We start from the raw sequence: 25,350 nt of genomic DNA, 5'->3' as shown, positions 1-25,350 counted from the left end.
TGAGGGAGATGATCACAGTCCTGAAGAAGGAACTGTCCCAGAGGAGCTTGAAGCCTGATCAGGTTTAGTTCTTGGGGACAGGGGGCCCTTCCAGGGCTGATCTGAGCCAGGAGCAGCAGAGCTGCCCCTCTCTTGAACCCCTCAGACAGCAAGCTGCTGCTGAGGCTGCTGGAAATGCTAGTGGTCCCCATGAGGTGTATTGGGATGATGGACTCCTGTATTCAGAGTGTAGAGACCCCGAGCCTGGTGCCACCAGGTGGTTGGTTATACCTCTGAAGTTCAGGGGCTTCCTATTGACCCTAGCCCATGATATCCCTTAAGCAGGTGACCTGGGCCAGAACAAGACTTGGGACAGACTTGTCCCTCACTTTCACCGGCCCTACATGTCTGAAGACACAAAGGAGTTTTGTCGCCCCTGTGTAACCTGCCAAGTCAGTTGCAAAGCAGGTGGCACTACAAAGGCCCCCCTGATACCACTACCTGTGGTGGGGGTGCCCTTTGAAAGGGTGGGGATTGACATTGTTGGTCCCATGGATCCCCAAACAGCATCTGGGCACAGATTTATCCTGGTGGTAGTGGATCATGCTACCAGGTACCAGAAGCTATTCCCCTTAGGACCACTACAGCACCTGTGGTGGCAAGAGCCCTGTTGGGAATTTTCTCAAGAGTGGGTTTCGCTAAGCAGGTAGTACCAGGCAGAGAAACCAACTTTATGTGTGGTTACTTAAGAGCAATGTGGAAGGAGTGTGGAGTGACTTATAAGTTCACCACACCCTATCACCCACAATGCAATGGTTTGGTTGAAAGGTTCAACAAAACCTTAAAGGGCATGATTAAAGGGCTCCCAGAAAAGCTCAGGCGAAGATGGGACATTCTCTTGCCCTGCCTTTTGTTTGCATACAGGGGGTTGCCACAAAAGGGTGTTGGCTACAGCCCCTTTGAACTTTTGTTTGGTCACCCTGTCAGGGATCCATTGTGTTTGGTGAAGGAAGGATGGGAGATACCTCTCCAGCCCCCAAGAGAGTGACCCACTCCCTGACCTTCTCCCACAGAACCCTGATGATGGGTCAGTTGATAGTGTGGCCTTGGCAGGCAGCCTCACTGCCCAGCAGCAAACTGATTGCAGACAGGTGCTCAATCAGTTCAGAAACATGTTTTCTCTGACTCCAAGTCAGACTACCTGGTGCACTCATGAAGTGGACACTGGGGACAGTCTGCCTATTAAAAATAAGATTTATAGGCAACCTGACCATGTCAGGGACTGTATCAGGACAGAAGTCCAGAAAATGTTGGATTTGGGAGTGATTGAACCCTCAGATAGCCCTTGGGCTAGTCCAGTGGTCCTTGCGCCAAAACCTCACACCAGTGGTGGGAAAAGAGAGATGAGGTTTTGTGTGGACTACAGGGGTCTCAATGCAGTCACTAGGACTGATGCCCATCCAATTCCAAGGGAAGATGAGCTTATAGATACTTTAACCTCAGCCAAGTACCTTAGCACATTTGACTTGACAGCTGGCTACTGGCAGATCAGAATAGCTGATGATGCAAAGCCAAAAACAGCATTTTCAACCCCAAGTGGGCACTACCAATTTGGGGTGATGCCCTTTGGTTTGAAGAATGCACCTGCCACTTTCCAAAGGTTGGTGAATACAGTTCTCACAGGTCTGGAAGCCTACAGTGCAGTTTATCTAGATGATATTGCTGTCTTTAGCTCCACCTGGGAGGATCAACTGGTCCATCTAAGGAATGTTTTGGAGGCCCTGCAAAAGGCAGGCCTCACTATCAAGGCCACCAAGTGCCAGATAGGGCAGAGTCAGGTTGTGTACCTGGGCCACCTTGTAGGTGGAGGCCAGGTTCAACCACGGCAGAGCAAAATCCAGACCATCATGGACTGGGTTGCTCCAACCACCCAGACTCAGGTAAGAGCCTTCTTAGGCCTGACTGGGTACTATAGGAGATTTGTCAAGGGGTATGGATCAATAGTGACACCCCTGAATGACTTAACTTCTAAAAAAATGCCCAAAAAGGTTCAGTGGACAGCTAGCTGTCAAAAGGCATTTGATGACCTGAAGCAGGCCATGTGCACTGCTCCCATTCTGCAGAGTCCTGATTACTCCAAGAAGTTCATTGTCCAAACAGATGCATCTGAATTGGGGGTAGGGGCTGTACTGTCACAATTGAATGATGAAGGTCAGGATCAGCCAGTAGCTTTCATAAGGAGAAGGCTGACCCCTAGAGAGAAACGCTGGTCAGCCATTGAGAGGGAGGCCTTTGCTGTGGTTTGTGCTCTGAAGAAGTTGAGTCCATACTTGTTTGGTGTTGAAAACTAAAACAGCGATATGATTAAGCATTCACTAAAGACATGAATTCTCTCCAGTTAAAACATATTTCTTGTCTTATGTTGACTAATGTCCGGACTCCATCTTGTATTGTCGTGTCTCCACGTGCTCAGCACGAGAAGAGTCCTACCTTTTCGCTAGTTGTTCTTGTAATCTGCCTAGTAACAGTCTATAAATAGCTCCTTTGTCCGTCTGGCGCATGCCCAGACTTGACCACATCTGTTATCAGTTAGTCCTTGCTTGACCATGTTTTCGCGGGCTTAAGGAGTGTGTTAACTCCGCCCACATATTGGTTCTGTATCGAAAATAACCATAAAAGGTAATGAATTCTGCTTCATGCTGTATCCACCCACTTATGAGCCCCTCTGTTGTGTATAAAAGGGGACTGTGTATGCAAGTTCTTTGTGCTACTCTATGCAATACTGAAGAGTGTTGTATAGGTTGTAGGACCACCCTTAAGGGTTAATAAACTCTGTCTTTGTACTTTGCAGTTTCCGTGCCAACTTCCTTCTAGTCTTTGTTACAGGAGAGCGAACCCTTGTACTCTGCGGGCCTAGCTGGGGCCTGTACTCATCAATTGGCGCCCGTCACGTGGGGCTCATCGGCGACTCGGATGCTCGAAGGACTGGTCGTGACGAAGGTGAGGAATTTTGCCGGGGATGTGATCACTGCCGGTGGCGTTTTAGTCCTGGCATCCCAAGGTTTTCTTCCTTCCCTTCCGAGCTGACCTTCTGGGTGGCGCCGGTCCTCGACTGAGACCTCTTCTGTCGGTTTGCCGTGACAGCCGTTTGGGTGAATTTTGGAACTTGGCAGTTGGAACCTGGACACTCTTGATTGGTAAGAACCGTTGTACGGTACTTGCTCCGAGTTTTGATGCCTGGGTTGGCTATTTGAGTTTGATTTGTGATGACCGGTCATATTTTGTATTGATTACTGTGAGAATATATGCGTTGCAACACATATAGGCAGGTAATGTGGAGATATTTCTCAGGAGTTGTTTAAATCTGAACGGCGCAAAGTTTAAGTGCCATTTGTTTGATAATACTGCATATTTTGCATTATTTTCGAGCATGCCTGCTTTTAGCGCACTCCGTAAGTGGTGCTGCTGCTTTGGAAACCGGTTAAGTCTTGAGGAATCTGCTCCAGCCCCCCCAGAGGGGACTCCTAATAGGGATATGTATGTGAAGCATGGTCTTTCCTCTATAATGTACAGCACAGTGTGGAGGAAATACACCAAAAAGGATCCTGAGTTACGATGGCCTTTGTATGGATCGTTTGATATGCGTAAGATTGAGTATGTGGAACAGTGTATGTGTAAACGGCGTGCTTGGCAAGACATGTTTGAATGTGTACGGTTATGGGTGAAGGAAGTGCGTGAGCGAGAGAAACGTGAGAAAGCGCTGTTTGATAAAGAGCAACGGAAAAATGATCATGTGCGAGCACAGGAAGCGAAGCGTCGGGAGGAAAGAGAACTGGCGGATAGACAAGAGAAAGAGCGTAGGTTGCAAGTCTCGGGTCAATATGCTGTCCGCCAGCCAATTTATCCTGTCCTTACTAATCTTGAAGATGATTTTTATTTATTAGATCGTTCTCCGCCACCTTATGTTGGCGCGTCCGCCCCGAGATCACAGGAGTCTGGATTGGTTTCGGATAAGGTAGACACGCGGTCTATGTTGTCAGGCGAGCGTATGAGTGAGCTTCGGAAAATTTCTCTTCGTGCACTTAAGGGCAAGTTATCCCTTGCTGAATTGTTGGACTCTTTGGAAAAGTGGCGGGATAGAGAGAAGTTGTATTTTCTTGAAACCTTTTCTGATGAAGTGATTACTGCCTTTCGGAAATATTCAGAAGTTTTTGAGCCTGATGATGTAGTATTAGATGCTAAAGCATTGCGTAACGGTGTTTTTTCTCCCTCTAAGGCACCTGATGCCGTCCGGCGACTGTTTGCATTGCGGGACGCGGCGAGTGACCTTAAAGAGAGAGCGCGCCTAAAGGCAGGGGAGGAGGAGCAGTCGGATCCACGTATCGGCGATGATCAACCATCTACCTCCCACTCAGATAAGAGCGAACTAGTGCATACTAAACCGATGCGAGAGGCGGCACCTTTGTATGTTCCTCCTAAAGGAGCGGGAACTAGTTCAGATATTACTTCCGCCGATGCTAAGGGATATTTTGTGTATAACTGGGTCTATACTCCCTGGCATAGGGCTGATGTTATGGCATTAAAGAATGCATTGCCTGACCCCCGCAAGAATCCAGCGGCCTTTTATGAAGAGGTCGAGGGGGCCTTGAATTCTTGTACTATGACTTTAGCAGATATAGACTTGTTTTTTGGGCTCATATTACCACCGGATATGTGGAGATCTGTGCGGAAGGTGGATGATGTTCCCGCTTTTAAGGCTAGGTGGTCCGAGATTGAGGAGGAGGATAAGGAGAGAAAACCCACGCAAAAACCACCGCAGATTATTTTAGATCTTCCTGCTGCTATTTTGACTAAGCTGAAAACGATTATTCCCCCTAAAAAGATTGACTGGAATATGTTAGCATCGTGTAAACAGAAGGTTGATGAATCAGTCTCAGATTTCTTTACGCGCTTTGAGGAGACATTTCATGATTTCAGTGGTCAGTCACTTACGGATGATACGGGTCGCCATCTTTTTGTGGATAAATATGTGGCGAACTTATTACTGGGAATAGCAGCTCGTTTAAAAGCGAGTGAGAGTTCTTGGTCCACTTCGTCTCCGGCATCCCTCCTGACTATGGCTCAGTATTATGAGCGTCAGGAGCAAGAAGCGAAGGGGCAGGAGGAGAAGAAATCGAAAGATTTGAAAACAAAGGTGATGTTAGCGCAAGTGTATGGTCCGCCTCGTCGGGGTGTCGATAGAGGTAGGGGAGGATTCTATGGTCCCCCTTCGGGTCGGTCAGATGTAAATAGAAATCAATGTGCGTATTGTAAACAGTCGGGTCATTGGGCCAGAGATTGTCCGGTGTTGTATGCATCTCGTCCGGGACGTGGTCAGAGACCGCCAAGAGGAAGAGGGGGCTTTTCGAATTATAGAGGGAACTCTAATGATCGTACTCGATTTGAGCCTAGCGTACAGCAACGGGATAGGCCTAATGTGTTTGATAGGCAACATCAGTATCAAATGTCTGGGAACGACCGTTCTGGGTATCATGACTCACAGCATGCATAGGATTGCGTTGGATGGGGGTTAGAATCAGTTGAAGTGCCGGTTGATCAAAAGGGTCCTTATGTTTCAGCAAATGTTTTGGGTTCTACTGATCGGTTCCTAGTTGATACAGGAGCTACCCGCAGTGCGCTGTCCAAGCAATTGGTTCCGAGGGCTCCCCCATCTGGCTTAATGGTTACATCGGTAGGGTTTGATGGTACACTCTCTCGAAGCCCTCTTTCCCGACCCCTTGCATTCCATGTTGCTCCCTTATCTGCACCCTGTCCGTTTCTGCTTGCCCCGAACACGCCTGACAACATTATGGGTCTTGATATGCTCAAGCATTTCAGAGCTACGATCCGCTGTTCCCCCGCTGGAGTACGGGTGATTTTCAACGATAATCACCCGATGACAGACCGGATGTGTGTGGTTGCGGAGGATACTGCATTAGCTTCCCTCCCTCGTTCTTTGTGGGCCACTTCGGATACTGATGTGGGACAGATGGTGATTCCGCCTGTCCACATTAGTGTCCAGGAGGGTGCGGTGCTACCACGCCTCCCTCAGTATCGTATTTCCCAGGAGGGGGAGGAGGCACTCATACAGATTGTGCAGGATTTGATTAAGGCGGCGGTAGTGGAAGAAGTTCCCTATAATGTTTGCAACAGTCCTATCTTACCCATTTTGAAGAAAGATACGGATACCAGGGTTTATCGGTTTATCATTGATTTAAGGGAAGTGAACAAGATTGTGATACCTCAGTATCCAGTGGTTTCTGACATCACGACGTTACTCACTTTGGTCCCGCCAACGGCGACCACGTTTTCAGTTATTGATTTGAAAAATGCCTTCTTTTCGATCCCTATTCACCCTGATAGCCGATACCTTTTCGGTTTTACTCTGAATAATAGGTCTTATAGATTTTGTAGTGTCCCTCAGGGCTACACGGAAAGCCCTAGTATTTACAGTCAAGCATTGAAAAGGCAATTGGATTCCTTTGTTCTGCCCGAGGGTGTCGCCCTTATACAATATGTCGATGACATCTTGTTGGCGGCTGACACTCCTGAGCTGTGTGAGAAGAGTACGTTATCCTTGCTTTCTTTTTTGGCATCTCACAATCACAAAGTGTCGAAGAAGAAATTGCAATTCTGTAGACCAAAGGTGACTTATTTGGGTCACCTTTTGTCTAAGGAGGGGCGTGCACTCACACCAGATCGTATTCAAGCAATTTTGGACACGCCAGTGCCTTCCACACAGAAGGACGTGCGTGCATTTTTGGGTCTTGCCTCTTTTTGTAGGCAATGGATGTTGGGGTTTTCACACATAGCTAAGCCATTGTTAGCACTTTTGACAAAAGACACACCAATTCCTCTTCCCTGGTCAAATGAGTGTGAAATTGCCTTTCAGCAATTACGACAAGCCCTTTGTTCAGCACCAGTGTTAGGTACCCCTGATTATACGAAGCCCTTTTCACTGTACGTGCATGAGAAAGATGGATGTGCATTATCAGTTTTAGTGCAGATGCACGGCGACAAGCAGCGCCCTTGTGCATACTTTTCGGCTGTACTTGATCCTGTTGCCCGAGCGTTGCCTGGTTGTTTTCGCTCGGTTGCGGCGACAGCTGTGTCAATACGCCAAAGCGAGGGAATTGTGCTATCTCATAAGCTGTTGGTATTAGTCCCCCATGCTGTTGATGCCCTGCTTAATCAGACAAAGACGCAACATTTGACCAGTGCCCGTTTAACGGGATATGAGTTGACGCTTTTGGCTCCTCATATTACGTTAAGGAGGTGTGCAACGTTAAATCCAGCCACATTGTTGCCGTTCCCGGAAAGTCAGTGTGAAGCACGAAAAGCGCATGATTGTATTCTTGTGACTGAGGAACAGACAAAGGGTCGTATTGATCTCCAGGATACGCCCTTTACAGATGTAGATGGAGAACTGTGGGTGGACGGATCATGCCTGAAGCTACCAGATGGTACGACTTCAGCAGCGTATGCAATTACCACACTGCAAACAATAGTGGAGACAGCACGCATACCGCAGAAATCAGCTCAAGCAGCGGAACTGATAGCATTAACACGAGCATGTGAGCTCAGTGCAGGATTGTGTGTGAATGTCTATACAGATAGCCGCTATGCCTTCGGAGTAGCGCACGATTTCGGCCTACTTTGGAAGGAGAGAGGGTTTCTAACGTCCCATGGAGCGCAGATAATGTATGGGGAGTTAGTTCACAACCTTTTGACTGCATTAACATATCCAAAGAAGATTGCTATAATTAAATGTAGTGCCCATAAGAAAGTGGTTGATAAAGTTGGAGAAGGGAATGCTTTGGCAGACCGGGTGGCACGAGAGACTGCGGTGCAGCCTGGTGCTACTGCAATGTATGTTGTGAAGTCACAGGCAGAAAGATGGCACGATGCTAGGAGAGAAGTGTTGGAAATACAGAGGACCGCTTCCGATAAGGAACGGGAGCAATGGTCCAATGATGGAGAATTAGATGACGAGGGGTGTTGGAGAAATAAGCAGATGGATAAATGGAAGTTACCCACAGCCTTCGTACAACCTATGGTTCAGATGGCACATGGACTAGCGCATGTCGGAGCTTCCGCAATTGTTAAATTACTCACACGAGTTTGGGAGCATCCGGAGATCGCTAGTACGGCGAAGAGGGTAGTGCAGACTTGCATGATTTGCCTGAGGTATAACCCAGGAAAGGGTACACGAACTCCAGCAGGAGGATTTGCAACACCTACTGCACCCTTTGAGGTTTTGCAGATGGATTACATTCAGCTTGAGCGCTGTAACAATCTGAAGTATGTTCTAGTAGTGGTTTGTGCCTTCAGCAAATGGGTTGAGGCATACCCTATGAGAGACAATACTGCAATGACTACAGCCAAAATGCTATTGAAGGAGTTCTTCCCTCGATACGGTGTTTGCAGATTGTTATGGAGTGATAACGGACCTCATTTTATAGCAGACGTTATAAAGTATATCCTGAAGGGTCTAGGCATTACCCAGAAGTTCCATGCAGTATTTCACCCTCAATCTGCGGGATTGCTAGAGAAGTATAACGGTACTCTGAAGCTTAAGATCGCTAAGATCCAAGCTTCGACTTCTTTGACTTGGCCAGACGCTTTACCGCTGGCATTATTGTCAATTAGATCAATACCGCATTCTCGGACCGGTCTCACACCTTATGAGATCGTCTTTGGACGCCCAATGAATATTTGGGGTCCACCAAAACCTAAGTCACTGCATGATGTACCTTGTGTAATGATGAATGATTATCTGGCACAGTTAACGGATAATTTGGTTTCTATTCATCAACAGGTTCGAGAAGCGCTCCCTGATCGGTCCACAGGTGAAGGTCATAATCTCCGACCTGGGGACCAGGTGATGCTGAAGGTTTTCGAAAGGACGAACAGTCTGGAGCCGAGATGGGTTGGTCCTGAGCAAGTCTTGCTCGCAACGAGGACAGCTGTGCGGGTTTCTAATCGGAAGAACTGGATCCACTCCTTGCACTGTCGTAAAGTGCCGCCTAGATTGGTGGAGCCTGCTGTGTTGACCGACCATCGAGAAATCCTGACTGCGGAGAAAGGCCGTGCTGTGGAACCGAACGACACTGAGGAGCTCTTCCCGAACCAAACGATTCCTGGAGGAGGAAGATATCACCTCCGACCAAGAAAGTGATTGCTGTATCCAAAGTTGTCAGAACGGCCCTTAGGTTAGTGAAACGGAGAGCCAATGTGGCAAGGGGGGGGATCAGCCCTGCATTAGTGTAGCGACACCCGTCTTGGCCCGCTGGTGAAGAAATCAACGGCTGCCTAAGGGGAAGAGTTCTGACAACCTTTTTAGTTTCAGGAAGATATTGACTTCTTACTACAAGATGGAGAAGAAGAAGATTCTTTGTGCGACAAGTTTTATTATCATTGTGGCTATTGTTGGTATAACCACATGGTTTGTTGAGGATGTGACTCCTGCCCGTGAGTTGCTTGTTTTGACCACCCCAGTGCCTGAGGAGCACTACTTTTATACCCTTCCGTATCAAGAATTGAAGCATCGTCAGTCTTATTTGAATAACACTTTCATCCAGATGTTGCATCACACCCATGTTGCTACTAATGCTACGAACTGTTGGATATGTGGTATGATGCCAGCTCATCAGAAGAAAGGAGGAACGCCATTCATACCTCTTCCCTTTTCTCATAATGGCTCTTGTAGAGCATGGTACACTTTGCTTTTTGCCACACGGAAACCTACAGTGGGACGATTACTCTTTAGACTTAATAGGGAATGTCATCAAGATAAAGATGGTTATCCACAAGCGAATGGGACAATATGGGAATGGGAAGAATATCGACCAGACAATGAATCGATCCCCTACATTTTCACGAACACTAGAGACACTGTAGGGAGAGAACGGTTTGTGATTCAAGTGGCACAAGCTCAAGCGGACCTGTGTGTCCAGAGTGTGGGTTATATTCCTGTTGGTGTTAGTGACTGTATCATTATCCTGAACATTGACGGGTTGAATAATAGTACTTTCTTAGCTTCCCATAACACATACTTCGTATGTGGGAATAAGGGTTATTATCGTTTGCCAGCCGGTTGGTCCGGAGTATGCTATGTAGCATTCCTATTACCTCCTGCATTTTTGGCACCTGCATCTTATCATAAAGATTTGAAGTTGTTGAACAATGTGACTGTAAATAGGTATAAACGTACTCTATCTATTGACGATGTTGACCAAACTGATACTAGTTTGCAGCAGTATATTGATTTTAATTTAGGATTGTTTTTCTTTGTTGAAGCTGCCCTAAATAGTAGGAAAGTTCAAAGATTAACAAGAGTTGTAGAGGCTGTGACAAATCAAACCGCTGCTGCTCTTGGGAATCTTACGGAAGAATTACAAATTACCAGAATCGTTGCATTACAGAATCGTATGGTATTAGATGTTATGTTAGCTGACCGAGGCGGAGCATGTAAAATTATCGGAAGTAGTTGTTGTGTGTTTATTCCTGACCATACGCCATCAGTTTATAATGCTATCAATAAATTACATAAAATTGCAGCTGAAATCCGTACAGAAAATGGCACTTGGACGTTGTCTGGATGGTTTTGGGCAATGATCACCACATGGGGGTGGAAGGTTTTGACTGGTCTTTGTATTATTGTAGCAATTCTGTTTTCTTGTTGCATTTGTGTCCAATGTGGTCCTTTACTTTGTTCCCTATGTGTGTCATTCTGTATTCCTGATAAGAAAGCTATTGCCAATGTCACCTATCAGAAACATTTAACTAAAGAGGTAGAAGAGATGATGAGAATTGACATATATGATGATTATCCTAATAAGCCGAATGTCTTCAGTAAATGCTGAAAGGGTCGTCTGTTGAAAACTAAAACAGCGATATGATTAAGCATTCACTAAAGACATGAATTCTCTCCAGTTAAAACATGTTTCTTGTCTTATGTTGACTAATGTCCGGACTCCATCTTGTATTGTCGTGTCTCCACGTGCTCAGCACGAGAAGAGTCCTACCTTTTCGCTAGTTGTTCTTGTAATCTGCCTAGTAACAGTCTATAAATAGCTCCTTTGTCCGTCTGGCGCATGCCCAGACTTGACCACATCTGTTATCAGTTAGTCCTTGCTTGACCATGTTTTCGCGGGCTTAAGGAGTGTGTTAACTCCGCCCACATATTGGTTCTGTATCGAAAATAACCATAAAAGGTAATGAATTCTGCTTCATGCTGTATCCACCCACTTATGAGCCCCTCTGTTGTGTATAAAAGGGGACTGTGTATGCAAGTTCTTTGTGCTACTCTATGCAATACTGAAGAGTGTTGTATAGGTTGTAGGACCACCCTTAAGGGTTAATAAACTCTGTCTTTGTACTTTGCAGTTTCCGTGCCAACTTCCTTCTAGTCTTTGTTACAGGAGAGCGAACCCTTGTACTCTGCGGGCCTAGCTGGGGCCTGTACTCATCATTGGTACTCACTTCCTTGTTCAGACAGACCATAACCCCTCTTATGGCTAAAACAAATGAAGGGTAAAAACCCCAAACTGCTTAGGTGGTCCATTTCCCTACAGGGGATGGACTTTACAGTGGAACATAGACCTGGGAGTAACCATGCCAATGCAGATGGACTCTCTAGGTATTTCCACCTAGAACAATAAGACTCAACTGGTCAAGGTTAGTTTAATGTCCCTGCGCTTGGGGGGGTTGTCTAGGAGAGTAGAATCTGCTTCACATGGGTACCCCCACTTTTTGCTGGTGTTTCACTGTTTTTCGACCTTAGTCTGGCTGTGGCCCTGCTAATCAGGACCCCAGCCTAGCTGCTTCCTCTCTAAAATGGTTTCCATGTACATTATGTACATCTCTAATAGGATTCTGGAGTGCCTTATAAGTCCTTAGTATATGGTATACTATGTACCCAGGGCATAGGTACCTCAGAGGCCTACCAGGGGCTGAAGCATGTATTATGCCACCCCTGGGAAGTACTCCAAAATGACACCACAGGTCTGCTACTGCAGCCTGAGTAAGGTGGTGCATGCACCCCTTACTGTGGTATAGGCTACCTATATCACTACCATTGCACACATATATAAAACCTATAAGTCACTGCTATGGCAGGCCTTACCAATCCTGAAGGCAGAGTGCTTGGTATTTATATGAGCGGGTGCCCCTGCATGAGCAGAGCCCCTCTGCAGCGTTCGGAGAACCTCCTCTGATGCTGTTTGTGGTGCAGCCTGACCATATCCTCTTAAGTGCATTATAACCTCGCGGTAAATGCTAACTTTGGACTGGCTGCACAGAAACATGTCATGTTTGGTGGCAAACACTCTGGAATACTACCCCCCGCCAGTTCTGGTGGCGGGGGTAGCATTCCACCCTTCTAGAGGGAGAGACATGTACCCACTGGTCTAACCTGTAAAGGCTTTCTAGAGCCCTGGCATCACAAAATGAATGCCACTGCCACAGACACGGGTCTGGCCTCCTGCTGCTGACCGAAACTCTGGCAGGGGAGGCCTGGACAATAGGTTTCCTGTCACAGGGAGGTGTAACCACCTCCCCAGACAGGCAGATGTGTATTGGGGCTGGACGGGAGCACTCTCTGGTGGTTTGAAGTCCTGCACTGGGGGCACACTTAGTGTCCATGTGCATAGTCCAGTTCAAACCGGTTGCAGGGGCTACCTGCCCCTGCTCTGGCACAAAACTGGACAAAGGAAATGGGTGTAACCACCCCTCTTTCTAAACCCTCCCATAGGTGGGTCCCCAGAGTATGTCCAACCCCCTATCTTAGTATAAGTATAGGAACCCAGTCCTTGAGACTTTAGATTACCCTGGACGAAACTCTGCAAAATATATCCTGGACCTTCGACTTTCTATTTCAACTAGAAGACAGAAGAAATCTCCTTTGGGGTCAAGGAGTGACTCCCCTGCTTGGCAGGCACCAAACAAGCAACTGTCCGGTCTGCAACTCTGAAGCTCCCGCTGGACGCTGAAGTCTTTGCATCACTAGAGGGGGATTTCCAGACTTCCTCAAGGCTACCCTGAGTCCACAGAAAAGCTGAGGCTCGTGGCTATCGTGGGTGACGTGGAACCGTGACCCCTGGACACCATGAACTTTTGCCGGTACATCATCTTCCTGGTCCTCCTTGAAGTTAGGCTTTGGGCTCCGAGGAGCCCCAGCCTTGAGCACTGACTGCACCGAAGATCTCTGGCCTCCAATCCACGAGTGACCCGTGGGCCAGTTTCCAGTGCGATTGCTCGAGGCTCCTTCGCAATTGCTAGCCCGTTGACTAGTGAGTCCCCAGAAAGGCAACTCCTTTTCTGCTTGGGCTTTTCTGGTTGCTCCAGACGTGCCCTGATTTACCCTTGCTGGGTGAGTCCCCCAGACCTTGATGGTCTGCTCCGACGTCTTTCTTCTATTTCCACTTGGCTTGCCGTTGCCAAGGCTTGTTGGGTCCATTCTGGTCGCCGACACTGCAGCACTCAACAGACTTCGTGGGATAGCTAGAATCCGGCTCCTGGTCACCATCGACACCTCCTGGACCTCGTGGCTGAAGATTCAAGACACCTGTCAACTTACCTGAAGCACCCGACATCTGTGGGCATTGGACTATCGTGCCCCTGGTCACTGGTAAGTGACCCAGACTCTGTCCCCTCTGCTTTCAGGTTGCTTCCATCCTCGATCCAGGCTTGGATCTCTTCGGACACTTCTCCTCTTCACAGCAGCAGCACTTCTTTGCCAGCTTCCATTGAAAACGACTCCACGACCCGACACCAAAAGACACCTATGCACCCGGCTTCCCTGGGTGAGGTAACACGAGTACTCCGGTGCTCCCGTGGGTGTTGGCCCTAGACACCTCTAAGTCCAAAAGGGTTTGCTTGTAGTCATCCTCTAAGTGTCCTTAACTTGTAATTTTCCAACCCCGACTTTTCCCATAGAAGTTAACGCCGATTCGCGCCTTTGGTCTAACACTGCACGCGTCCCCGTGGGTCCCTTACGTCACTACCTTGGGTGGTTCCTTGGGGCCGAAGCGCTTCTAAAGGCTCTAGGCCTTGTGTCTAGTTCAGTCATGGTTCTTATACCACTTTATTGGTATATAGTTTGGTACGCCCCTAGGGCCCAAACGTGTATTTGTGTTTTTACTGTTGAATACTGACTTGTGACTTAAGTACTTCGAACTCCAGCCTCATAAAGAGACTAGAGGGATGTGTTTTATCTTAAATACATATATAATTTGAATATATACCTGGTGTGGTTGTCCTTTCATTTGGTCATTCAAGAGATTATAGACTGGTAAAACAAGCTGCTTTACATTCCTTCAAGACTTAGTCTGAAGGCTGCTCTCCATAGCTACCACTAGGATAGCTTTCAATAAAGGTTGTCTTTAACCTATCACCATAAGGGGTTGTTTGGACTGGTACAAGGTGCCCACTTTAAGTAGTGAACAGCATATACCAGGCCAACTTCTTACACCTAGTGACAAAGAGATGGCGGGACTGCATCAGCAGTGCTCAGGTGATTGTGGCAGTGCATGTGTTAGTGCCTGGGTCATTGCATGAGTACATGGGTACTGAATGGATGATTAGACTACTGCAAAGAGAGTGCATGGTGAATTTATAAGTGCTTCGGTTTTGGTGGAGTGATTGGATAAGGACATGGAACTGGCTGGGTGAATGGGGGACTGCATGGCTAGTGACAAGGAGATGGCTGGACTGCATCAGTAGTGCTCAGGGGATTGCAGCAGTGCATGTGTTAGTGCCTGGGTCATTGCATGAGTTCATGGGTACTGACTGGATGATTAGAGTACTGCAAGGAGAGTGCATGGTGAATTTATAAGTGCTTGTGTTTGGGCGCAGTGATTAGATAAGGACATGGAACTCGCTAAGTGATTTGAGGAGTGCATGGGTAGTGACAAGGAGATCGCTGGACTGCATTAGTAGTGCTCAGGGTATGGTAACAGTGCATGTGTTAATGCCTGGGCCATTGCATTAGTACATGGGTACTGACTGGATGATTAGAATGCATGGCGAATTTATAAGTGCTTCGATTTTGGCGGAATGATTGGATAAGTACATGGAACTGGCTGGGTGATTGGAGGAGTGCATGGGTAGTGACAAGGAGTTGACTGGACTGCATCAGTAGTGTTCAGGGGATGGTAGCAGTGCATGTGTTAATGCCTGGGCCATTGCATTAGTACATGGGTACTGACTGGATGATTAGAGTACGGCAAGGTGAGTGCATGGTGAATTTATAAGTGTTTGGGTTTTGGCGGACTGATTGGATAAGCACATGGCGCAGGCTGGGTGATTGGAGGAGTGCATGGGTAGTGACAAGGAGATGGCTGGACTGCATCAGTAATGCTCAGGGGATTGTAGCTGTTCATGTGTTAGTGCCTATGTCATTCCATAAGTACATGGGTAGTGAGTGGATGATTAGAGTACTGCAAGGAGAGTGCATGGTGAATTTATCAGTGCTCGTGTTTTGGCGCATTTATTAGATAAGGACATGGAGCTGGCTGGGTGATTGAGGAGTGCATGGGTAGTGACAAGGAGATGGCTGGACAGCATCAGCAGTGCTCAGGGGATTATAGCAGTGCATGTGGTAGTGCATGGGCCATTGCATGAGTAGATGGGTAGTGACTGGAAGATTAGAGTACTGCAAGGAGAGTGCATGGTGAATTTATAAATGCTTGTGTTTTGGTGGAGTGATTGGATAAGAACATGGTGCTTGCTTGGTGATTGGTGGAGTGCATGGGTAGTGACTAGGAGATGGCTGGACTGCATCAGTAGTGCTCAGGGGATTGTAGCAGTGCATGTGTTAGTGCCGGGGACATTGCATTAGTACATGGGTAGTGACTGGATGATTAGAGTACTGTAAAGAGAGTGTATGGTGAATTTATAAGTGCTTGGGTTTAGGCGGAGTGATTGGATAAGAACAATGAACTTCCTGGGTGATTGGAGGAGTGCATGGGTATTGACAAGGAGATGGCTGGACTGCATCAGTAATGCTCAGGAGATTGTAGCTGTTCATGTGTTAGTGGCTATGTCATTCCATAAGTACATGGGTAGTGACTGGATGATTAGAGTACTGCAAAGAGAGTGCATGGTGAATTTATCAGTGCTCGTGTTTTGGCGCATTTATTAGATAAGGACATGGAGCTGGCTGGGTGATTGAGGAGTGCATGGGTAGTGACAAGGAGATGGCTGGACAGCATCAGCAGTGCTCAGGGGATTATAGCAGTGCATGTGGTAGTGCATGGGCCATTGCATGAGTAGATGGGTAGTGACTGGATGATTAGAGTTCTGCAAGGAGAGTGCATGGTGAATTTATAAATGCTTGTGTTTTGGTGGAGTGATTGGATAAGTACATGCTGCTTGCTTGGTGATTGGTGGAGTGCATGGGTAGTGACTAGGAGATGGCTGGACTGCATCAGTAGTGCTCAGGGGATTGTTGCAGTGCATGTGTTAGTGCAGGGGACATTGCATTAGTACATGGGTAGTGACTGGATGATTAGAGTACTGTAAGGAGAGTTTATGGTGAATTTATAAGTGCTTGGGTTTAGGCGGAGTGATTGGATAAGAACAATGAACTTCCTGGGTGATTGGAGGAGTGCATGGGTATTGACAAGGAGATGGCTGGACTGCATCAGTAGTGTTCAGGGGATTGTAGCAGTGCATGTGTTAGTGCATGGGTCATTGCATAAGTACATGGGTAGTAACTGGATGATTAGAGTACTACAAGGAGGGTGCATGGTGAATTTATAAGTGCTTGTGTTTTGGCACAGTGATTAGAAAAGGACATGGCACTGGCTGGGTTTTTGGAGGAGTGCATGGGTAGTGACAAGGAGATGGCTGGACTGCATCAGTAGTGCTCGGGGGATTGTAGCAGTGCATGTGTTAGTGCCGGGGTCATTGCATGAGTACATGGGTAGTGACGGGATGATTAGAGTACTGCAAGGAGAGTGCATGATGATTTTATAAGTGCTTGTGTTTTGGCGCAGTGATTGGTTAAGGACATGGAACTGGCTGGGTGATTGGAGGAGTGCATGGGTACTGACAAGGAGATGGCTGGACTGCATCAGTAGTGCTCAGGGGATTGTAGCAGTGCATGTGTTAGTGCCTGGGCCATTGCGTAAGTACATCAGTAGTGACTGGATGATTAGAGTACGTCACGGAGAGTGCATGGTCAATTTATAAGTGTTTCTGTTTTGGTGCAGTGAGTAGATAAGAACATGGAACTGGCTGGGTTATTAGAGGAGTGCATTGGTAGTGACAAGGAGATGGCTGGACTGCATCAGTAGTACTCAAGGGATTGTAGCAGTGCATGTGTTAGTGTCAGGATCATTGCATGAGTACATGGGTATTGACTGGATGATTAGAGTTCTGCAAGGAGTTTGCATGGTGAATTTATAAGTGCTTGGGTTTTGGCGGAGTGATTTGATAAGGACATGGTGCTGGCTGGGTGATTGGAGAAGTGCATGGGTAGTGACAAGGAGATGGCTGGACTGCATTAGTAGTGCTCAGGGTTTTGTAGCAGTCCATGTGTTAGTGCTTGGTTCATTGCATAAGTACATGGGTAGTGACTGGATGATTAGAGTACTGCAAGGAGAGTGCATGGTGAATTTATAAGTGCTTGGGTTTAGGCGGAGTGATTGGATAAGTACATGAAACTGGCTGGGTGATTGGAGGAGCACATGTGTAGTGACAAGGAGATGGCTGGACTGTATTAGTAGTGCTCAGGGGATTGTAGCAGTGCATGTGTTAGTGCCTGGGTCATTGCATGAGTACATGGGTAGTGACTGGATGAACAGAGTACAACAAGGAGAGTGCATGGTGAATTTATAGGTGCTTGGGTTTTGGCGGAGTGATTGGATAAGTACATGAAACTGGCTGGGTGATTTGAGGAGTGCATGGGTAGTGACAAGGAAATGGCTGGACTCCATCAGTAGTGCTCAGGGGAGTGTAGCAGTACATGTGTTAGTGCGTGGGTCATTTCATGACTACATGGGTAGTGACTGGATGATTAGAGTACTGCAAGGAGAGTGCATGGGGAATTTATAAGTGCTTGTGTTTTGGCGGAGTGATTATATAAGGACATGGAACTGGCTGGGTGATTAGAGGGGTGCATGGGCAGTGACAAGGAGATGGCTGGGCTGCATCAGTAGTGCTCAGGGGATTGTAGCAGTGCATGTGTTAGTGCCTGGGTCATTGCATGAGTACATGGGTAGTGACTGGACGATTAGAGTACTGCAAGGAGAGTGCATCTTGAATTTATAAGTGCTTGTGTTTTGCTGCAGTGATTAGATAAGGAAATGGAACTGGCTGGGTGATTGGAGGAGTGCATTGGGTTTGACAAGGAGATGGCTGTACTGCATCAGTAGTGCTCAGGGGATTGTAGCAGTGCATGTGTTAGTATTGGGGTCATTGCATGAGTACATGGGTACTGACTGGATGATTAGAGTACTGCAAGGAGTGGGCATGGTGAATTTATAAATGCATGGGTTTGGGCGGAGTGATTGGATAAGGACATGGTGCTGGCTGGGTGATTGGAGGAGTGCATGTGTAGTGACAAGGAGATGGCTGGACTGCATCAGTAGTGCTCAGGGGATAGTAGCAGTGCATGTGTTAGTGCCTGGGACATTGCATGAGTACATGGGTACTGACTGGATGATTAGAATACATGGCTAATTTATAAGTGCTTCAATTTTGACGGAGTGATTGGATAAGGACATGGAACTGGCTGGGTGATTGGAGGAGTGCATGGGTAGTGACAAGGAGTTGACTGGACTGCATCAGTAGTGTTCAGGGGATGGTAGCAGTGCATGTGTTAATGCCTGGGCCATTGCATTAGTACATGGGTACTGACTGGATGATTAGAGTACCGCAAGGTGAGTGCATGGTGAATTTATAAGTGCTTGGGTTTTGGCGGACTGATTGGATAAGCACATGGCGCTGGCTGGGTGATTGGAGGAGTGCATGGGTAGTGACAAGGAGATGGCTGGACTGCATCAGTAATGCTCAGGGGATTGTAGCTGTTCATGTGTTAGTCCCTATGTCATTCCATAAGTACATGGGTAGTGACTGGATGATTAGAGTACTACAAGGAGAGTGCATGGTGAATTTATCAGTGCTCGTGTTTTGGCGCATTGATTAGATAAGGACATGGAGCTGGCTGGGTGATTGAGGAGTGCATGGGTAGTGACACGGAGATGGCTGGACTGCATCAGCAGTGCTCAGGGGATTATAGCAGTGCATGTGTTAGTGCATGGGCCATTGCATGAGTAGATGGGTAGTGACTGGATGATTAGAGTACTGCAAGGAGAGTGCATGTTGAATTTATCAGTGCTCGTGTTTTGGCGCATTGATTAGATAAGGACATGGAGCTGGCTGGGTGATTGGTGGAGTGCATGGGTAGTGACTAGGAGATGGCTGGACTGCATCAGTAGTGCTCAGGGGATTGTAGCAGTGCATGTGTTAGTGCCGGGGACATTGCATTAGTACATGGGTAGTGACTGGATGATTAGAGTACTGTAAGGAGAGTGTATGGTGAATTTATAAGTGCTTGGGTTTAGGCAGAGTGATTGGATAAGAACAATGAACTTCCTGGGTGATTGGAGGAGTGCATGGGTATTGACAAGGAGAAGGCTGGACTGCATCAGTAGTGTTCAGGGGATTGTAGCAGTGCATGTGTTAGTCCTTGGACCATTGCATAAGTACATGGGTAGTAACTGGATGATTAGAGTACTGCAAGGAGAGTGCATGGTGAATTTATAATTGCTTGTGTTTTGGCACAGTGACTAGAGAAGGACATGGAACTGGCTGGGTTATTGGAGGAGTGCATGGGTAGTGACAAGGAGATGGCTGGACTGCATCAGTAGTGCTCAGGGGATTGTAGCAGTGCATGTGTTAGTGCTGGGGTCATTGCATGAGTACATGGGTAGTGACGGGATGATTAGAGTACTGCAAGGAGAGTGCATGATGATTTTATAAGTGCTTGTGTTTTGGCGCAGTGATTAGTTAAGGACATGGAACTGGCTGCGTGATTGGAGCAGTGCATGGGTAGTGACAAGGAGATGGCTGGACTGCATCAGTAGTGCTCAGGGGATTGTAGCGGTGCATGTGTTAGTGCCTGGGCCATTGAGTAAGTACATCAGTAGTGAGTGGATGATTAGAGTACGGCAAGGAGAGTGCATGGTGAATTTATAAGTGTTTCTGTTTTTGTGCAGTGAGTAGATAAGAACATGGAACTGGCTGGGTTATTAGAGGAGTGCATTGGTAGTGACAAGGAGATGGCTGGACTGCATCAGTAGTACTCAAGGGATTGTAGCAGTGCATGTGTTAGTGTCAGGATCATTGCATGAGTACATGGGTATTGACTGGATGATTAGAGTACTGCAAGGAGTGTGCATGGTGAATTTATAGGTGCTTGGGTTTTGGTGGAGTGATTGGATAAGGACATGGTGCTGGCTGGGTGTTTGGAGGAGTGCATGTGTAGTGACAAGGAGATGGCTGGACTGCATCAGTAATGCTCAGGGGATAGTAGCAGTGCATGTGTTAGTGCCTGGGACATTGCATGAGTACATGGGTACTGACTGGATGATTAGAATACATGGCTAATTTATAAGTGCTTCAATTTTGACGGAGTGATTGGATAAGGACATGGAACTGGCTGGGTGATTGGAGGAGTGCATGGGTAGTGACAAGGAGTTGACTGGACTGCATCAGTAGTGTTCAGGGGATGGTAGCAGTGCATGTGTTAATGCCTGGGCCATTGCTTTAGTACATGGGTACTGACTGGATGATTAGAGTACCGCAAGGTGAGTGCATGGTGAATTTATAAGTGCTTCGGTTTTGGCGGACTGATTGGATAAGCACATGGCGCTGGCTGGGTGATTGGAGGAGTGCATGGGTAGTGACAAGGAGATGGCTGGACTGCATCAGTAATGCTCAGGGGATTGTAGCTGTTCATGTGTTAGTGCCTATGTCATTCCATAAGTACATGGGTAGTGACTGGATGATTAGAGTACTACAAGGAGAGTGCATGGTGAATTTATCAGTGCTCGTGTTTTGGCGCATTGATTAGATAAGGACATGGAGCTGGCTGGGTGATTGAGGAGTGCATGGGTAGTGACACGGAGATGGCTGGACTGCATCAGCAGTGCTCAGGGGATTATAGCAGTGCATGTGTTAGTGCATGGGCCATTGCATGAGTAGATGGGTAGTGACTGGATGATTAGAGTACTGCAAGGAGAGTGCATGTTGAATTTATCAGTGCTCGTGTTTTGGCGCTTTGATTAGATAAGGACATGGAGCTGGCTGGGTGATTGGTGGAGTGCATGGGTAGTGACTAGGAGATGGCTGGACTGCATCAGTAGTGCTCAGGGGATTGTAGCAGTGCATGTGTAAGTGCCGGGGACATTGCATTAGTACATGGGTAGTGACTGGATGATTAGAGTACTGTAAGGAGAGTGTATGGTGAATTTATAAGTGCTTGGGTTTAGGCGGAGTGATTGGATAAGAACAATGAACTTCCTGGGTGATTGGAGGAGTGCATGGGTATTGACAAGGAGATGGCTGGACTGCATCAGTAATGCTCAGGAGATTGTAGCTGTTCATGTGTTAGTGGCTATGTCATTCCATAAGTACATGGGTAGTGACTGGATGATTAGAGTACTGCAAAGAGAGTGCATGGTGAATTTATCAGTGCTCGTGTTTTGGCGCATTTATTAGATAAGGACATGGAGCTGGCTGGGTGATTGAGGAGTGCATGGGTAGTGACAAGGAGATGGCTGGACAGCATCAGCAGTGCTCAGGGGATTATAGCAGTGCATGTGGTAGTGCATGGGCCATTGCATGAGTAGATGGGTAGTGACTGGATGATTAGAGTACTGCAAGGAGAGTGCATGGTGAATTTATAAATGCTTGTGTTTTGGTGGAGTGATTGGATAAGTACATGCTGCTTGCTTGGTGATTGGTGGAGTGCATGGGTAGTGACTAGGAGATGGCTGGACTGCATCAGTAGTGCTCAGGGGATTGTTGCAGTGCATGTGTTAGTGCAGGGGACATTGCATTAGTACATGGGTAGTGACTGGATGATTAGAGTACTGTAAGGAGAGTTTATGGTGAATTTATAAGTGCTTGGGTTTAGGCGGAGTGATTGGATAAGAACAATGAACTTCCTGGGTGATTGGAGGAGTGCATGGGTATTGACAAGGAGATGGCTGGACTGCATCAGTAGTGTTCAGGGGATTGTAGCAGTGCATGTGTTAGTGCATGGGTCATTGCATAAGTACATGGGTAGTAACTGGATGATTAGAGTACTACAAGGAGGGTGCATGGTGAATTTATAAGTGCTTGTGTTTTGGCACAGTGATTAGAAAAGGACATGGCACTGGCTGGGTTTTTGGAGGAGTGCATGGGTAGTGACAAGGAGATGGCTGGACTGCATCAGTAGTGCTCGGGGGATTGTAGCAGTGCATGTGTTAGTGCCGGGGTCATTGCATGAGTACATGGGTAGTGACGGGATGATTAGAGTACTGCAAGGAGAGTGCATGATGATTTTATAAGTGCTTGTGTTTTGGCGCAGTGATTGGTTAAGGACATGGAACTGGCTGGGTGATTGGAGGAGTGCATGGGTACTGACAAGGAGATGGCTGGACTGCATCAGTAGTGCTCAGGGGATTGTAGCAGTGCATGTGTTAGTGCCTGGGCCATTGCGTAAGTACATCAGTAGTGACTGGATGATTAGAGTACGGCACGGAGAGTGCATGGTCAATTTATAAGTGTTTCTGTTTTGGTGCAGTGAGTAGATAAGAACATGGAACTGGCTGGGTTATTAGAGGAGTGCATTGGTAGTGACAAGGAGATGGCTGGACTGCATCAGTAGTACTCAAGGGATTGTAGCAGTGCATGTGTTAGTGTCAGGATCATTGCATGAGTACATGGGTATTGACTGGATGATTAGAGTTCTGCAAGGAGTTTGCATGGTGAATTTATAAGTGCTTGGGTTTTGGCGGAGTGATTTGATAAGGACATGGTGCTGGCTGGGTGATTGGAGAAGTGCATGGGTAGTGACAAGGAGATGGCTGGACTGCATTAGTAGTGCTCAGGGTTTTGTAGCAGTCCATGTGTTAGTGCTTGGTTCATTGCATAAGTACATGGGTAGTGACTGGATGATTAGAGTACTGCAAGGAGAGTGCATGGTGAATTTATAAGTGCTTGGGTTTAGGCGGAGTGATTGGATAAGTACATGAAACTGGCTGGGTGATTGGAGGAGCACATGTGTAGTGACAAGGAGATGGCTGGACTGTATTAGTAGTGCTCAGGGGATTGTAGCAGTGCATGTGTTAGTGCCTGGGTCATTGCATGAGTACATGGGTAGTGACTGGATGAACAGAGTACAACAAGGAGAGTGCATGGTGAATTTATAAGTGCTTGGGTTTTGGCGGAGTGATTGGATAAGTACATGAAACTGGCTGGGTGATTTGAGGAGTGCATGGGTAGTGACAAGGAAATGGCTGGACTCCATCAGTAGTGCTCAGGGGAGTGTAGCAGTACATGTGTTAGTGCGTGGGTCATTTCATGACTACATGGGTAGTGACTGGATGATTAGAGTACTGCAAGGAGAGTGCATGGGGAATTTATAAGTGCTTGTGTTTTGGCGGAGTGATTATATAAGGACATGGAACTGGCTGGGTGATTAGAGGGGTGCATGGGCAGTGACAAGGAGATGGCTGGGCTGCATCAGTAGTGCTCAGGGGATTGTAGCAGTGCATGTGTTAGTGCCTGGGTCATTGCATGAGTACATGGGTAGTGACTGGACGATTAGAGTACTGCAAGGAGAGTGCATCTTGAATTTATAAGTGCTTGTGTTTTGCTGCAGTGATTAGATAAGGAAATGGAACTGGCTGGGTGATTGGAGGAGTGCATGGGGTTTGACAAGGAGATGGCTGTACTGCATCAGTAGTGCTCAGGGGATTGTAGCAGTGCATGTGTTAGTATTGGGGTCATTGCATGAGTACATGGGTACTGACTGGATGATTAGAGTACTGCAAGGAGTGGGCATGGTGAATTTATAAATGCATGGGTTTGGGCGGAGTGATTGGATAAGGACATGGTGCTGGCTGGGTGATTGGAGGAGTGCATGTGTAGTGACAAGGAGATGGCTGGACTGCATCAGTAGTGCTCAGGGGATAGTAGCAGTGCATGTGTTAGTGCCTGGGACATTGCATGAGTACATGGGTACTGACTGGATGATTAGAATACATGGCTAATTTATAAGTGCTTCAATTTTGACGGAGTGATTGGATAAGGACATGGAACTGGCTGGGTGATTGGAGGAGTGCATGGGTAGTGACAAGGAGTTGACTGGACTGCATCAGTAGTGTTCAGGGGATGGTAGCAGTGCATGTGTTAATGCCTGGGCCATTGCATTAGTACATGGGTACTGACTGGATGATTAGAGTACCGCAAGGTGAGTGCATGGTGAATTTATAAGTGCTTGGGTTTTGGCGGACTGATTGGATAAGCACATGGCGCTGGCTGGGTGATTGGAGGAGTGCATGGGTAGTGACAAGGAGATGGCTGGACTGCATCAGTAATGCTCAGGGGATTGTAGCTGTTCATGTGTTAGTCCCTATGTCATTCCATAAGTACATGGGTAGTGACTGGATGATTAGAGTACTACAAGGAGAGTGCATGGTGAATTTATCAGTGCTCGTGTTTTGGCGCATTGATTAGATAAGGACATGGAGCTGGCTGGGTGATTGAGGAGTGCATGGGTAGTGACACGGAGATGGCTGGACTGCATCAGCAGTGCTCAGGGGATTATAGCAGTGCATGTGTTAGTGCATGGGCCATTGCATGAGTAGATGGGTAGTGACTGGATGATTAGAGTACTGCAAGGAGAGTGCATGTTGAATTTATCAGTGCTCGTGTTTTGGCGCATTGATTAGATAAGGACATGGAGCTGGCTGGGTGATTGGTGGAGTGCATGGGTAGTGACTAGGAGATGGCTGGACTGCATCAGTAGTGCTCAGGGGATTGTAGCAGTGCATGTGTTAGTGCCGGGGACATTGCATTAGTACATGGGTAGTGACTGGATGATTAGAGTACTGTAAGGAGAGTGTATGGTGAATTTATAAGTGCTTGGGTTTAGGCAGAGTGATTGGATAAGAACAATGAACTTCCTGGGTGATTGGAGGAGTGCATGGGTATTGACAAGGAGAAGGCTGGACTGCATCAGTAGTGTTCAGGGGATTGTAGCAGTGCATGTGTTAGTCCTTGGACCATTGCATAAGTACATGGGTAGTAACTGGATGATTAGAGTACTGC

The sequence above is a fragment of the Triturus cristatus genome, chromosome 1_1, assembly GCF_964204655.1.
Source record: "Triturus cristatus chromosome 1_1, aTriCri1.1, whole genome shotgun sequence".
NCBI lineage: Eukaryota > Metazoa > Chordata > Amphibia > Caudata > Salamandridae > Triturus > Triturus cristatus.
The sequence above is the reverse complement of the archived record's forward strand: the minus strand, read 5'-3'. Positions refer to the sequence as shown.